The 11,191-nt window shown below is 46.5% G+C and overlaps 1 non-coding gene across 1 annotated transcript; it reads right to left on the bottom strand.

Moving 5' to 3' along the window:
* Window positions 1-9,222: 9,222 nt before the first annotated feature.
* On the bottom strand, window positions 9,223-9,292 carry Trnaa-cgc (transfer RNA alanine (anticodon CGC)). Its single transcript has one exon. It is a non-coding gene; the product is annotated as a tRNA-Ala (tRNA).
* Between the last annotated feature and the right edge of the window lie 1,899 nt (window positions 9,293-11,191).

Raw genomic sequence — 11,191 nt, 5'->3', positions numbered from 1 at the left:
CTTATCAGCGAATTACATAAATTTTGATATTATTACTTTATTGTATGCTGTAACAGAAAAAAAAAATCAGTGACTCAGATCTCAAATCAACTTGACTTGGAATATTAGCTCTTCTACCTATTAACTGTGCCTTCAGGCAAGTTGCTTCTCTTCTGAAATCCACTCACCTTATTTGTGCCCTGGGATTACAGCACCTGTCCCACAGGGCCCTTGTTCCATGGGAGCCGGTGAAGGTGGTATCTGGCACATCAAGGGTACGAAGGGTAGAGAGTGAAGGTGATGGTTATTCGCTGATCTATAAACCCATAGTGGAGCTCATCAAAGAAACCTCCAGATGTTTTTGTTACTTGCACGCATCCAACACTGTAACTTCAGGTTGCCTTTACAAACTTCCTCAAGAAATATAGAATGGGTGAGTCTGGGTTGATGAAAGGTGTCAAAGAGAAATAGAACAAGCAGAAGAGGAGACAGGCATTCTTGGGTAAGAGGGCAAAAGAAGAGGGTCAAGAGCGCCAAATAAATGTGTTTGTCTGGGAGACAAGGGACAACGGCGTGTGGAAGTGCTGGGCTAGAAAAGACACTGAGGTCATTTAATCCAGAGGTGAAAGGTCAAATGATCATGGGCCAGATGGTTGGTAGACATGAGTTTGGATGGCCGGAGAGACATGAGGGAATGGCGAGGACTGTGGTTATATGATATAAAACGATTGACGGCCTCCATCATCTAGTTTAGTCCAGACAGTGTGAGCCTTGCTTCCTCTGGGGAGCTTCTCTGCACATTTAGAGCTGAGCTGGACCTTTCTTACACTTCCAATGGACCTTGGGCATACACTGAGCTGGGCAGGATAGGCCAAATTGTATGGAAGTACATACATCTCCCCAAACCTCAGTCACTCCACAAAGATCCGTCTACATGCCCCTTGATGGTCTACAGGGTGATTTGTGCGTTGGAGTCATGGGCAGGTCATGGAGGCTCCATTCTGAATTATCCACAGTAGGAAGAAGGGAGCAATACAAGCTGCACACTGGCTCTTGAAAGCTTTTTCCTGTATGTGACACCTGTCACTTCCATTCACATTTCATTTCAAATCACCCTCACGGTGCTCCAGTGGGGGTGGGGTGCAGTATTACCATGTGCTTGGAAGTGGAACCAGGGCTCACAGTGATGCAGGGATTGCACTGGGGAAGGCCTTCCTTTTATTCATTCCCAGAACTCTGGCACCCAGCAGAAGCTTTGGAGGTTTGTGTGTTCAGGGAATCACAGGACTTACCATGGAGTGCAAATGGTTCATATCAGCAGCAAACATCCCTGGGGCATGGATTATCATTGTCTCTGTACACTCAGTTCCTGGCACCGTGCCTTCTATGGAGTAGCTGCTCACTAAATGTTTGCCAAAGGAATTAATATGGACTTAGCAATATGTGATATCTGCTCACAATGGTGGCTGTCATTTCTTTCTACCTGGTTGTGCATCATTGGACTTGTTAGTGCCCAGGCCAGAGCAGCAAGTCCAGAAATGGGAAACGTACCCAGCTCAGATGCCAGAGAGAGAAGAATGAACAGCACTTACCTGCCTGGAGCAAAAGGAAAATCTTTCTTGCACAAGACGGGTAAGAATCAAACCAAATACAAGAGGATTCCAAGATTGATTTGGGGTGAGGTTGGGCAACCAGTTTGCAGGCTTAAGTTTAGAGCCTAGAAGGAGGGAATGAAGGAGGACACCATCAAAGGAACCAAGAACAAATGTAAGAACTCAAGGGAAAGGAAAGGGCTTTACTTATTATTGGAAAAGGGCCTTAATAATTATTATTATTATTATTATTATTATTATTATTATTTTTAAATGGCTCCAGGTTGCATCTTTTTCTTTTTGATGAGTCAGGGCTCTCTCTTTTGGCCAGTCTGTACACTCCTTGAGGGCAGGGACCACTGACTGGTTCCACGTCAACATTGCCTGACCCAGGACAGGACAGACAGAGGTCCCCAGCAGATGTTTGTGGAGATGTGTCTTGCACTTGCACATGTGACTCTTTGCGGACCAGAGAAGATGATTCACAGCAACATTGGAAGACACAGGAGCAGATGAAACAGGCCTCGCTGCAGCATTCTGGTGACACTGAAAATCTGCCGGCTTCTCCTTCCCCTCGGGGAGCAGGGGCTGTGGAGCACAGAGCTATTGAGATGAATGAGAGCTAACTTTTGGGAGATTTGGGAGACAAAACAACCACACTAACAAAAAAAGACCACTGGACGGGGTCTCCATCTAAACCGCCTGCCCTCTTCCCTGAGGTTTTGTGCAGAGCTTTTGCTCTACCGTCCTGGGAGGTCTCAGGTTTACCTTATGATTGTTCTTTACTCTCTGGTCCCACTGCAGAGCAAGGCTCTTGGGGACACCAGGCCCTCCATGAAATGGTGCCAAATCACTGTGCTCTACAAATTCACTGGGCTGTTTAACATCCTTTGCTTTGTTTTACTGTCCTCCTGTGAATTCAGATGTCAGCTGTTACTTCTTTGTCGTCTCTCCCCTATTGGGGTCCTTTCCAGTGATTGATCTTCTAGTAAATTAGTCTGAATACCCCCACGGAACACGTCGTAGAATGAGCACCCCTCTTTTCGAGACGCTGTGACGTGTGGAGTTTGGAAGCCATGGGGTCACCTCATAAGCCTGTGGGTGTACCTGAGGCTTGAGGCCCAGTCCTGTTCGCCTACTGGGTGACCCCAGGCACACTCACAGACCCCTTTACAAAACAATTCCCAGGTGTGTAAATGGGGCATCATAGCCGTGCCTACCCTAGAGAATGGTCTCTTTGTGAGGAATTAACTGAAGAATGAATGTCGGTGTGGGATAGTGTTTCATTTCTAAGAATCTTTGAGTCTGGTCCTGGAGAAAAGACTCACAGATAAAGGATGAAGGGAGGTCATGGGTGGGAAGGGCCACCAGGGATGAGGTGAAGAGTTAGAGGGTGGAGGAATTGGGGGGATATTGAGGAAGGAAGAGAAAGGAGACGGAGGCAGGAAGAACAAGCAATGGTCCCCATGCTGCAAATGAAGGAACGGACCCGTGGAAAGATGGATCCAGAGAGGAAGCACCAGGTAGGGCAAAATATGCAGGGTGACTCCAAACCAGGGACGGCACACGGCACACTAGGACCCAAGGGCCACACTGGACCGTTGCCTGTTTTTGTTCAGCCCACCAGCTGAAATTGCTTTTGTTTGTTTGTCTGTTTTTAAATGGTTGGAAAAAACCTGGAGAGAATAATTTTGTGCTATATAAAAATTATATGGAGCCACATCAATGTTTATAGCAGCACAATTCACAATAGCTCAACTGTGGAGCCAAACTTAGAGGCCCTTCGGTAGATGAATGGATAAAGAAAATGTGGCATATATATACAGTGGAATATTACTCAGCATTAAAAGAGAATAAAATCATGGCATTTGCAGGTAAAAGGATGGAGTTGGAGAATATCATGCTAACTGAAGTTAGCCAATCCCCCCAAAACAAAGGCCGAATGTTTTCTCTGATATAAGGAGGCTGATTCATAATGGGGTTGGTGGGGGGGCGGGATGCAGGGGGAGCATGGGAGGATGAGATGAACTCTAGACAGAGCAAAGGGGAGGGAGGGGAAGGGAGGGGCCTGGAGATAGGAAAGACGGTGGAATGAGATGGACATCATTACCCTAAGTTCATGTAGGAAGACGGGAAAGGTGTAACCCTACTTTGTACACAACCAGAGAGGTGAAAAATTGTGCTCTCTATGGATAATATAAATTGTAATGCATTCTTCTATAGTAAAAAACAAATTTGGAAAAAAAATTAAAAAATCATGTTGAATATAAATTTTAGTGTCTAAAAGAAAAGAAATTTTACTGGTGGCCTTTTTTGTTTGTTTGTTTTTAACACAGTGTATTCTTTGTGGCTCACTTTTGCATGACAAAGTCAAGAGTGAGTCTGAGACAAGAGCCATTGGCATATAAAAATTCACCTATTTACCGTCTTGTCCATTACAGGAAAAAAAAAAAAAATTCTGATCCTAAATGGACTCCATCCAACTGCTGGGCAACTTGTGGGAGCAGCAGGGAGACACAGAGTCTGGGGAATGGCGGGTCAGGAAGGGGGTTGCCACCCCTTCTTACCATCTCTGGCTCTCCATGCCCTCGGGAAGCAGCGCTCCTTCATGGTGTCCCCAACTGCCTGCTTTCCCCAGGACTTCCATTCTTTGAAGAGACAAACCCATCATCCTCTCTTTTCATGTGGAATTTTTTTTTTTTCAAAGAATATTTAAATGGGCTTTCTCCCTTACATGCTAAGTGCAGAGAGCTCTGGGCCGCACCGCGCTAATCAGACTGGGTGCCATTCTCTAAGTCATTTTCTGCAATTTCGTGTTCTCTCTCCCTGAAAGAAGGAGAATTACTTTGATAGATTAAAGCCGTTTCCTTATTGGAATGGGCGTTGTGTCTCTTTTCTCCCGGCTCCCAGTCCACTGTCTCCCGATGCCTGCAAGGTAGGGAGGCCCTAATTTCCCCGGGTTGCTCTCGGGGAAGCAATTTCTCATTTCTGCCGGGCCCTCCAGGGTCTCATTTGCAGAATGAGGGGGACTCTGGCTAGGGTTGGAAATGGAAGGGGCTGGAAGGTGACCCACTCCTTTCTGCGGCGGATTCGTGTTGTAAAATATTTTCAACTCAGAGGCAGATGTTCCTCGTTGTTGGTCAAAAGGGTTTCTTTTCACTCTGGTCTTCGCCAGGGTTACAGAAGGGCATATGGAGAATAATGGGCACTCACTGTGGAGTAAAAGGGACCTTGCACTCGGCGAATTTAAACCCAAATAGCTGCGTTTACAACCCCATATGACATACAGTCGTTAAGATAGGAGAAGGCTGATTTTAATTGCTTATTTCTTCTTACTAGGTCTTTGATGAGCTTAGAAGTGCTTTAGTCTATTTAAGAATCATCGTGTCCGGGACCCTGGCGCACGCCTGTAATCCCAGCGGCTGGGGAGGCTGAGGCAGGAGAATCGCGAGTTCAAAGCCAGCCTCAGCAAGGGCGAGGCGCTAAGCAACTCAGTGAGACCCTGTCCCTAAATAAAATACAAAATAGGGCTGGGGATATGGCTTGGTGGTCGAGTGACCCTGAGGTCAGTCCTGGTATCCAAGAAATACATACATAAATAAACTATCCAGGAGGCATATCAAATACAGATTCCCAACATTTACCTCCAGAGATTCTCATGTAGTAGCCTGCGATTAGAAGCTGAAATCTGTATTTTTAACAAATATCCTTGGATGATTTTGATATTGGTGGTCCCACACACCCCTTGAGAAATATTTTCCCCAGATAAAATTTGTGATATTTTAAGCTTTAATGAAATAACCAAAAAGGCCTGGCACCTGGAAAGTGTAAAATAAATATTATTGATGTAGGTTTTGTCATCATAGTTATTTTATATATATACATTTGTTTGTTTTGGGATGTGGCTATGCTTTGGCCACATAAAATTCTAGGCTGAGATGGGAGCAGAGAAAAAAGAAGTGGTTCCTTTGAGACCATCCAGGATGAAGTACATGCAATTATATTAGTAGGTTTCTGCTGCAGGAGGAAGAGTGGGTACAACTCAAGATTGTGAGGGCTGGATTGTCGATGGGCCACCTGGGGCCACAACCAGTTTCTACCATCGTGGAGGCACTTCCCTAGTCACACTATCTCCTCTCTAAGCTGACTTCAGGGGTATGATGAAGTTCATCTTAGAAGGCCAAGACTTTGGAACATCATGTTAAGAATTCTTTCTTCTTAGAGGGCATATTGTTTTGATTTTCATTACTATGACAAAATACCTGGAGCTAGGTAACTATAGACGGAAAATAGATTTATTTTATTCAAGGGAGGTTGAATCTCATGAAGGTTCAAGGGATTGGCACTAGTATCACATTCACTCTGGTGAGGACCTCACGGCAGATGGCACCATACAGATGGGACTGTACACAGGAGAAAGAGACCCATCCTTGAGACAAGAAGCCAGAAAGATTCATGGGTCAGACTTGATCTTTTATGACAGTCTGATCTCACAAGAAGAAACGAAGGAATCTCATGAGAACCATCTTAATCTTTCCCAAGGATAACATCGCCAGTGACTTAAGAACCTCTCCCTAGGCCCCACCTCTTAGATATTCTATCACTTTGGTATTGTCACTACACTGAGGTCCAAGCCTCCAGTACAGAAATCCCAGGGTACAAGCCACATCCAAAGGACAGGAGAAGTCAGCTCATGCAGGGCCGTCAGCTACTCCGTGCTGAACACTGTGCTGGGCCTCAGGGCTGCAGAAGTGAACAAGGCAGTGTCTCCAATTGTTGGAAAGCTGTAGAACAGTGAGAAATACAGACACATCTAAAAGTAAAAAGAAGCTCTCTGGGCTCCACTAAAAGTTTGTGCAAAATATACGGAAACATGATGATGAGCAGGAGTGATGAGGGGGAGGGACAGGGAGGGAGGAGAGTGAGGGAAAGCTCTCCAGAGGAGACATCCTGGAATGCAGCCTGAGGATGAAGAGGGGCCCCTGCCTGAGCACTGGACCTCAGGGGGCATCCAGGCTTGGAAATGCACCTGTTCAAAGGCCCAGAGGCCACTCATTCACTGATTCATTTGTTTGACCATTCGAAAAAAAAAAACATATAAAAGAATAATTTTGGAGGGGACTGAGTCAGGCGTGGTGCTGTGGGTTTGCATGAAGATAAATGACATGCTGGCGGAAATAGCTTTAGTCTTACTTTGGTAGTAGGGGTCACAGCGGAAGGTGAACTTGGAAAAGGGCTCTAAGACACGTTACAAAGAATTTTGCAAGCTGGTGTAAGTCATTTGTGAGCAATGGAAACCCAAGGATGTAAGAAAAGGAAGAATTGTATCCGAGCATTGCAGAGGGTACTCATAGTCGGAGTGGATTTTGAGGGAGGAGACAATAGATAAATAGCATCATCAGGTCTCCCTTGTCCACAAGGACCACTCTCTAAAACACCCCTGGCACCCTGGCTTTGAGAGGATCCCCAGAGCCTGGAGGCCTGTGGGTCCTTCTCTGGTGTCTTTGCTATGATTGATAATTTGTACCAAGTCCATTTGGGGAGGTTATTTTTCTTCCCCGACATACATCACAGGATATTTTTATAGCTTGATGAATCTAACACATCTGTGTAATCACACAGTTTCCAGAGATCCAGATGTTCCCCAGAGCACCTCTGGCTCCCACGCTCCTGCAAACATTTGCTGTAAACACCAAAGGCTGTTTTGTTGGTTTTAATGTTCTAGCTCATCTCATTACCCAGTGAAGGTGAAAGATTGAAGCCAGATAGTGTTGCCAGTAAATGTTTTTGCCCCTAATGCATCTATTTCTAGTGGCTGATTAGTATGCGGTGGGGTTCACGGGCTGACGCTGCCTCAGCGGCCAATCGTGTTCTGCCTGCTGTGGTGCAGAGGAGGAAGTCAGACGGGCTGAGCAGATCCTTTCTGTTTGCTGAACTGAGGTCCCCAGCTGGAAAGAGGGCTCAGCCAGCTGAGATGCGACAGGGAGGAAAAAGAGACCAGCAGCCAGCTCCAGGTTGCTGGGGGGACGCTAAAGGAGTTAATGAATATAAAATATTTAACTGTACCTGGAATATGGACAAAGCTTAACAAAAGGTAGCGACTATGGAGATGACTTGTAACTATTAGTCCACAATGAGGACACACACATCCCGACTGTAAGGAGCTCCACAGTACCAGAACTCCACCCCAGAGATGGAAAAAGGGCACTGGAATACGAATCTGGAGGCTTAGCCTGAGCCCCAGAGGTGTGGGCAGGTGTCCACCTTCCTAGACACCAAGTTGTCCATTTGTAGAGTGATGAGATTGTCCCAGATGATACCAAAGGGACTCTTAGGTCTAATGCTGAGGCCATTAAGAAGTAAAGCAATTGGAAACTCAGAGGCTGGTCACTGATCACCTGGGATGGAGTGTAGAGGTCTTCCCTGCACAGAGCTTTATACAATAGGTAGGAGCTGATTTCCCTCATCTCTGTCCTGTAGGGAGTCCCTTCCAACCTCTTACTCCTTTATCTGAATGAGGTCTTTCACTGACTTCTGATGAATGACCCTAACCAAGGAAATGACTGGTCCCCCGTGCTATTCAGTTGCTTAGCATCACAGATTTGTCCTCCATAGTTGGTAATGGCTTGATTGATGTTGACCTCTCCCACTCCACGGCAGGCTTCATGAGAGCTGGGGCCACGTTGGTTTTGAGCACCATTCTATCACCCATGCCTGATTATGCTCAATCAGTATCTATTGAATTAATGAACAAATGGATGAATGGAATCTTGTCTAGGGAAGGGGGATGGGTCTGATAGCTGCTGTCTGAGATCTCAGAGTCCTGGGATCTTTTACAGAGTATACAGGATGCAGATGCAAACACTGGCCAAAAAGCTAGACGGGCAAGAAGGGGCTAACCTAATAGCAAACCCCAAATTCAACTTTAAATATAGAGAGATTAGATGGAAGAAGGAGAGGAATTCATGTACTATTAAATAGAAAACACACACACACACACACACACACACACACACACACACACACCCTCGAAGAGTAAAGAAGTACCGGTGCAGGGTGTGGGGTTTGCAGGAGGGAAGGGCAAGAAGTGATTTCCAGACTGAAGCCTGAAGAGCAAGAACGGCACTAAGCATATTCCGTATCCCACCACGATTATCAACTTATTAAGACAGAAAGATTGATTTATCCGTATGTTCTTGAGAGAGAACTGTGAAAAGCAATAACCCATCTACAGCACAATAAGCTCACCTTAATCGGAGCAGATAAAGCTCAGAGGATCGAGGGAGATTAAGTGATGAGAGAAGGAGTCCCTGGGGCTTCCTGGGGAGGCCAGGGTGGGCAGGGAGAGCGGGAGAGGCTCCTGCAGGTGTGGGTTCAGGGCTGGCTTGCTGCTCACTGGCTGGGCCACCTTGCCCAAGCCTCCTGCCCTCTCTGAGTCCCAGCTTCCTTCCTTTTCTATCAGAGAGGTCGGTAAACAAAGGCCCCTAGGCCAAATCTATGCCACCACCTCTTTTAATGAATCTTTTTAAAATAAAATTTTATTAAAACATTACTATCCATGTTTGCTTTGGTGTTACAATGACAGGGCATTTGGGAAAGAGACCCTGTGGCCTCCAAGGTCATTACAGGGAGACTCTTTGCAGAAGTCTGATGACTCCTGCTGGGGATTGAACCCAGGGCCTTGTGCATGCGAGGCAAGCACTCTACCAACTGAGCCACACCCCCAGCCCTCACAGTCTTCTTTTGAAGATCCATTCATTCAGTGTCTGACGCAGCAAGGTGCTCAATGTTGCCATTGGTGGAATTAATGAATTAATGCATGAGCCACACGATATATCGAAATGGTTACAGACAGATATGGGGTCAGCATTCAGCTCAACTCCTAAGAGCTATGCAACCTTCAGAAAACAGCCTTCCTCTACTGCTATATTTCCTCACCTACAATCAGATATAATAAAACTTACTTTGCAAAATGGTGGCTGGTGAATAAAGCATGGAATGATCGCCTTGGATATACACACTCAATAATGTCGCCCTGGGTCAGTCACGGCCTTTGAGGCACAGCGCGCTAGGGGAAGTTACTGGTGTTCTCAGCTCAGGTTCGGAAACTACCTCTGACAGCCCCAAACTTGGGAACCCTGGTTCTGAAGCAGGGTTCCCACAGCTTGAGTCATTATCCAAGTCCTAGCACCATGGCGCATGTACTAAGAGCTTAATGCTGAAGAACAAACCCATTAAGCCATATTGGCTTAGGCCTCAGCTCTGGCTGGGACTCTCCCTGGGGTGAAGTGGTGCCTTTGTGGCCTTTGGGGTTCATCTCCAACTCTTCCTAAGTTGTTCCAGGATGGTGATTTGATCTTTTCCACCCTGTGGGGCTAAAGGTGTTTCTGGGGCCAAAATGGGAAGGGTACTCCCAGGGCACATTCCCATTGTCATTTAAAGTTGGCAGTTCTCAAGCCAGCCCACATGCTGCAAGCCTCAGGGGACCTTAAAACAAACAAACAGATAAACAAACAAATAATTAAAGCTGATGCACAGACTCCACACCTGAGCCACTGAATCAGAAGTTCTGGAGGACAGGCTCAGGCATCAGCATCTTTAAAAAGTCTTCCCAGGGGACACAGAGCTCCTGTCCTGGAGGCTGTGGCTTAACCTTGCTAGGGAAGCCCCTGAGGCCTCTTTAGCTGGGACGTGTGGCAGGCCTGCAGCAGGAGCAAGGCTAAGACAGATTGCTCATCTGAGCTAGCAGGACTTTGGGAAGGCGACAGGAACCGTCCGGTAGCCTTTCCTAGGATCTGGGGGTCCTAGGAAAGTGCATTGGTTCAGGAAGCTTCCAGAACTGAGACTCCACCCACCTCGTGGTGGAGGGAAGGGTTGAAGAGATCTGAATGGAAGGAATCTATCTTCAGGGTCCCAGCCTGCTGGTGGTGGTAGGGGCAGACTTCTTTGGCTCCTCAGGGTCTTAGGAAAGAAGGAATTTCTTGCACACTGAAAAGGTTTGTGCAAGAAATCTCTAAGGTCATGAAGAAACGCCTGGGTCCCCTACCAAGTATCAGAAGGGTCAGCTGAAACTGTTACTGAGTCCAGAGGACTAGTGCTTACCTACTTTTAGAGTAAAGCTTGGTCACAAGAGTGAGAGATTGGGGCCCTAGCGTCAGGAGTGGGTTCAAGTACGGGGAAGGCTTTGATAGGAGAGGCCTGTGGTCAATTTGGAGAATTTGGCTAAATTGTTTTTTTCAGGAATTTTTGGGACTCAGGCCAGAATTGAAACAGCTTGGTCAAGATCCCGGGCTCTTCTAGCCTAGGTGGAAAATGAATTTCTTGTTTTGGCCCAAATCTGAGCGGTTGGTTGAGGTTGCCTGGAGCATCGTGTTAAGAAGGATTCTGAGGTCGCATCTGGCCTGCTAGGAAAAAGTGCGTTCCATGATTCATTAGGTTGGCTGTCTGTGTGAGAGAGGGAGGAGCAGCTCATCAGAAAAATGGCAAACAGACCGTATGTGGGAAGATTAAGGCAGGACAGGAGCTCTGGGGGAGAGGCCTGAACTGGAGACTATCATGCTAAGTGAAATAAGCCAATCCCCCAAAACCTAAGGCTGAAGGTTCTCTCTGATATGTGGATG

The sequence above is a fragment of the Ictidomys tridecemlineatus genome, chromosome 4 (assembly GCF_052094955.1).
Source record: "Ictidomys tridecemlineatus isolate mIctTri1 chromosome 4, mIctTri1.hap1, whole genome shotgun sequence".
NCBI lineage: Eukaryota > Metazoa > Chordata > Mammalia > Rodentia > Sciuridae > Ictidomys > Ictidomys tridecemlineatus.
Note: the sequence above shows the minus strand (reverse complement) of the source record. Positions and strands in the feature narration are given on the sequence as shown.